The sequence below is a fragment of the Dipodomys ordii genome, unplaced genomic scaffold, assembly GCF_000151885.1.
Source record: "Dipodomys ordii isolate 6190 unplaced genomic scaffold, Dord_2.0 Scaffold48, whole genome shotgun sequence".
NCBI lineage: Eukaryota > Metazoa > Chordata > Mammalia > Rodentia > Heteromyidae > Dipodomys > Dipodomys ordii.
Genome location: NW_012267264.1, coordinates 4,427,787 through 4,433,786, shown reverse-complemented (window position 1 = coordinate 4,433,786; position 6,000 = coordinate 4,427,787). Strand labels below are relative to the sequence as shown.

Below are 6,000 nucleotides of genomic sequence, written 5' to 3'. Positions count from 1 at the left end.
GGGAAGAATCCTGTATCTCCCTTTAGTCTGTAGCCAGCCTTTCCTTCAGTTTTTAATGGCTGTATAATAGTTCATTGTAAATATATGACTTTTTTTTATCCATTCAACTCCCAATGGATATTGACACTGATTCAGTATCTTGACTCTTGTGAGTAATATTTCCACTGATCTGAAAGTATAAGCATAAGATTGCTGGATGATAGGTACTTCTATTTTTAATTTTTTTGAGGAATTCCCATACATTCATGTTATAAAATGGTAAGTAGATGATAAGATGGGTATTAAAATTAGATTGATAATGGTAAATATTCCACAATGTATACATATATCAAACTATTGAGTTATATGCTTTAAATAGTTTTTCTTAGTTCCCTTTACATAAAACAGTTGAAAAGAATCTATTTTAATTTCTTAAAAGTGGCTGGTAGTACCTGACTAAATGATTATAGTTCTTAAATATGGCATTTTATTCCCAGCATTAAAGAGTCTTCATGTGAACTTTGTGGTACTGTATTCTATTGACTGTGCATACACTATTTAGCCACATTCCCTATCATTGGACCCTTAGGTTGTTTCTAAGGACATATAAGTCCTCCCTACATTTCTGGTCATTTTTATAACATATATCCTAGATGTAAACTTATAAAGGATAGAGTTTGTTTTTGTAAGTTATATTAAGTTGTATTATAGCTTTTTCTTGTGTCATTCTTGCACTTAACTTTTCTATGGTTACATTTTCATGGAAATCCATGTGCTCAGAAACAAAGCCTTTTCTATACTTTTGTGTTGCTTGCAAAAGCTAATATGCATCTTTCTACATTTAAGCCATAATTGCATTTGACCTACAAGTCAAGAGTAGAGAGTAAATATTTAAATATTTGCACTATTATAATATGAAACTAGAGATAAGCATAACTAGCAATACAGGTGTATCATAAGGGTATTTAAATAGAAATTAGGCATTAATATGTGACCCCAAAACTGGAAGTGAGTTTCACAAAAGCATATGCATGACCTAAAGAGAAAGCCCAAGCTTAATCTATTCATTGGGTCAATTTAAGAGCAGTGACTGTTCAATTATTCATTCCAGTGCTCACTAAATCCTCTCACACGTCAGGTAAATGGTCCAGTTTGTCTTTTCATCTGTTTTCTGCAGAATCACCAGGTTCTATTATCTTAAAAAAACACAAACATGACATTTGTTTTCTGGAATGTGTGGGTATGTTTGTGCATGTGTGTGTATGTGTATATATATGTGTGTGTATGTTTAATGTACCAGAAGAGCATATTGTCCTGTTAAGAAAGATACTCTTAGCCAGGTGCTGGTGGCTCACGCCTGTAATCCTTGCCACTCAGGAGGCTGAGATCTGAGGACCGCGGTTCAAAGCCAGCTCGGGCAGGAAAGACCATGAGACTCCTATCTCCAATAAACCATCAGAAAACTGGAAGTGGCGCTGTGGCTCAAGTGGTAGAGTGCTAGCCTTGAGCTGAAGAGCTGAGGAACAGCGCTCAGGCCCAGAGTTCAAGCCCCATGACCGACAAAAAAAAAAGAAAGATACTCCTCTTTAGGCACTGGGCACTGTGACTCACACCTTTGTCCCAGCTACAGGGAAGGCACTGGTAGGAGGATCACAATTGGAGAACAGTGCAGTAGTGGAGAGCCTGGCTAGCACATGCCAGGTCTTGAGTTCAAACTCTATGATGTGAAGAAAAAAGCAAAACAGTGCTGTGTAGGCTGAGGGAGTGGCTCAAGTGATAGAAAGGCAGAAGTAGAAAGGAAAGGTACTGTTTGAACCAGGAGTTGTGATGCAGCCTGTCATCTCAGAAGGAAGACTGTAAATTCAAGCTCAGTTAGTCCTGCACAGCTACATAGTGAGTTTCAGGCCAGTCCATGTTGTATAGCAAGACTTTGTGTTAAAAAAAATGGAAGAAAGAAAGAAAGAAAAAAGGAAGGAAGGAAGGGAAAACAAAAAAACAAAGGTAAAAAAAGAAAAGATAAAAGAAGAAAGGTTGCTGTTTGTACCAGTTCAGGTCTCCTTGTTATTCATAGGCTTTCTCTATAAGAAAAAGTCAATACCAGCCAGGCGCTCACTGTAATAGCCTTATCTCTACCAGAAACCTGATAAAGCCCTAGCTCTTGGACTCAGACCCTGAGTTCACGCCCCATAACCAGCATCAACAACAAAAAGTCAATATCATTAAGAGAAAACACCTGTACCTTACTACTTGTAAGCAGTGATTACCTGTGACAATGGGGTGGAACCAGCACTGTCAGAACTGAAGCCATTTATCTGCAACTCGATGGTATGGAACTATTAAAAAAATGTGTCTCCAAAAAACAGTAACAAAATGTTAATTACACATATAAATGGTGAAAGTGCAGACAAAATAAAATGAACATAATTAAAATACACAATGAAAATTATGTTTTCTTGGGCTGGGAAGGTGGCTCAGTGGTAGAGTGCTTGCCTTGCATACATGAAGCCCTGGGTTCAATTTCTCAGCATCACATAAGCAGAAAAAGCCAGAAGTAGTGCTATGGCTCAAGTGGTAGAGCGCTAGCCTTGAGCTAAAGAGCTGAGGGACAGCGCCCAGGCCCAGAGTTCAGGCCCCACGACCAAACCCCCCCCCGCAAAAAGAAAAGAAAATTATGTTTTCTTAATGAAACCAAAAGAGGAAGCTGTCCTAATTTTCCTCTTGATTTCTCTAATAGGCTAAATCCTGATGACTCTCATGGATTTTCAGGGGATGAGCTGACCCACTGAGACCCACCGCATTGTCAAGGTAAAAGAAAGATTCCTCTGTGCACGAGGATCCTGCATTCCATACAACAGAAACTTGTACTCCCCACAGAAACCTGTACTTGGATAAAATTGTGAAGAAAGCCAAATTTAACTGCACCCTTGGTCCTTCTGCCATCCTCCTAGACCCAGAGTTCAGTAACTCTTCCAAGAAACCTTGGCTCTACAGTGGAGTCAATATGATGCCATTTAAAAGAGAGAACCTTTCGCCTTTGCTCAGTAGGTGTCATTGACCTGACAGGTGCTTAAGGAAGTGCCCTGTTTATGGACACAGAGCCCTTCCTAGCAATGTCCGCTCCACCTACTCCCAAGGCCAATCTTGTTATGAGTCATGGAGATGGTTCCAACCTCATAATAGAGAGTTAGATGGGGTAACAGAGGTCACAGACTTGAAGATAATCAGGAGTAAGCCAACTAAAGAATTCATGAAGAATGCAGTTGTATTTGCTCTTATTTGGGGAAACAGAACTGGGATTACAAGCTGTGGGAGATCACTGTTTTTCAAAGGATGATCTGAAGTGTGTCACAAGCTTACCCACCACCTTAACAGTAAGGCATTAGCATGGATGAAAGATTGGAAGTAATTCAGAGAATCTGCTGCAAGGAGGTGTCATGTACTCGTGCTCACTCCTGCATCATAACTTGTGCAACATCTTCCCAACCTCCTGACTACTTCAGTCAGGCTCCAACTGGTATGTTGATCCTATTTTTTTGGACAGTGATGCTTAGACTCTAAAATAAAAAGTACAGAATGAAGGCAAGCTTAGGACACCCCAGACCACCTTCAGCAACACAAAACAATATTGCACTGAGCCAAAGAAAAGGATTTACGTGTGTGTCATTGGAAGGTATTTTTTATTTTTGGAAGTTATTGTCATGAGGAGCTGGCTGTTAAGAGCAAGATTAAAGTGTTTTCTTTTCAAGGGAACAGGCTGCAGCTCCTGAAAGACCTTAAAAGTGAAGTATACACTGCCCTGTTCAACTTTGCAAACCAGTTCTGTCATACAGGGTAGGTCTTTGAGCCTTCTGAAGTTCTACTCTCCATTTATCACAATGATCCATTATTCCTACAATATGAAATTAAAGTGGGGATTTAAGGCAGTGTGTGCCATATGCTATGCAAGGTGCCTGAAACAAAGCCAGTACTCCATAATTATGGTTCTCAGTGATATCACCATTTTTATTCTTATTAAATATGTTCTAAAATATACAAGGTCACTAAACTTCCCTTTTGTCTACTTTCTAACTTTAAGGTTTAATTCAACTCATCTAAATTGGTGGTATAGAGCAATTATACAATATTGTAACATTTAAGAAATTGATATCCAAAATCATACATTTGGAAATGGGCATTTAGAAATTCTAAAGCTTTCTTTTGTGTGTATGTGTGTACATACGTGCTGGCTTGTCCTAGGACTTGAACTCAGGAAGCTGTCACTAAGGTTTTTTGCTCAAGGCTAGCAGTCTACCACTTCAAACACAGCTCCACTTCTGGCTTTTTTGGTAGTTAATTGGAGATGAGTCCCAGGGACTTTCCTGCTCAGGCTGTCTTCAAACCTCGATCCTTAGATCTCAGCCTCCTGAGTAGCTAGGACTTACAGGCAGGAGCCACTGGCACTTGTCCCTAATGCTTTTTTCTTTTCTTTTTTTTTTCAAAACCAAAGAACACACACACATACAAACTTCAGCCAGCACCCGTAATCCTAGCTACTCAGGAGGCTGGGTCTAAGGATCATGATTCAAAGCCAGTCCAGGCAGGAAGGTCCATGAGACTCTTATCTCCAATTAACTACCAGAAAACTAGAAGGTGCTATGGCTCAAAGTGGTAGAGCACTAGCCATAAGCAAAAAAGCTAAGACCCTGAGTTAAAAAAAAAAAAAGAACAAACCAGAAGATCCATGATTATTATACTATTAGCAAAGTTTTGAGAAGAGATATCCTCTGGAGAGAGAATCCATAGCTCTCATTATATCTGATCCCTCCTCCTCCCTAAGTTAATTAGTGCTTTAAATGAAATGACTACCTGTACAATACAACCGACCCAATTATTTTGAAAATACCAACAGGAAGATTGATTGCTTATCAGGGAAATTATTATTAGGAAAATGTAGGTTAATTTGTCTAGATTGAGAAATTATTCACTTGAGAATAGGTATACATGGATGCCAAAATATCATTTGGCCTCTCATACTCCTGGGTTGGGCTTTATTAAAATAAATTCCCAATTGTCTTGTGACCCCTGAGTTAGATTTAATTCAGTTTTCAGTATAAATCAATACTTCTCATCAGGCCTTTCTCGTTCGTTGCATTTTGCTATCCCCTACCCCATTTCCATCTATTGGACAGGTTGTCTGTTACCTTAGTCTACCTGCAAAGTGTCAGGACAAGGCTGGAAACAGTCTGTATTAGATTAGAGTCATTCCAGGTTGGTTTCCCCATCATTTTACTCTGCTGCTACTATGGAAAAACTGATAAAGAATATAGATAACTTCCATCTTGATGATAGTTAAACAGAATTTTTTTTTTAATCCAGGCCTTCTCAGTTCTCAAAGGAGGCTATGATGCCTCATGTAAGGAAAGCCCAAACTTCAGTAGAGGTTAGATTTAAGCTGGGGATTTAAATAGCTGCAAGGTTTTGTATCCCATTACTAATCCCAGAGCCATGCAAACCCCTATTACTACATTAATAGCAGCAAGAGAGGCACCAGGCAATGTCATAGGTTAAACTTTGTCAGCTAAGTGTGCTATCTGAAGGACTCGGTGCTTGTTTGCTAGTAATGAACCAAAGGTTTTTTATTTTGTTTTCCAGAAAACTCTGCTTTTTTTCTTCTTAGGATCCTAAAAAGGTTAGGATAGGAATAGAGGAAAAATAGTATAAAATAAAAGGAAAGTACGGAAGGCTGTGAATCAGGGTGGGGTGCTGATTTCAATCACCAGCACTACAAAAAAAATTTTTTTTCTCTCTCAGAAAACCAATAGTCTAAGTGAGAACATGAGACAAGTATGTGAAGAACTTGCAAAGCAAATACAAGAATGCTTGTCAGTTCAAATGCTGGGAAATTATTATGCAAGAGGAGACAGTCACAGATAAGGCTGCAGAGGATGTGGGAATTTCAGCAAGGGCTTCCACAGCAGGAAGGTCCAGGCTTGAGGCAGTGTAGGCCATAGTTGTGACGGGGAGAGAAGAGGAAGCAGAGGT

The 6,000-nt window shown here is 39.2% G+C and overlaps 1 protein-coding gene across 1 annotated transcript in view; it reads left to right on the top strand.

The window, feature by feature from the left end:
- The window catches only part of Asb15 (ankyrin repeat and SOCS box containing 15), a 45,030-nt gene that overhangs the window by 19,220 nt on the left and 19,810 nt on the right, over positions 1-6,000 (top strand). The window contains exon 2 of the mRNA XM_013019911.1: positions 2,714-2,784. The gene's annotated coding sequence lies outside the window, so the exon portion shown is untranslated. The remainder of the gene's footprint in view (positions 1-2,713; positions 2,785-6,000) is intronic.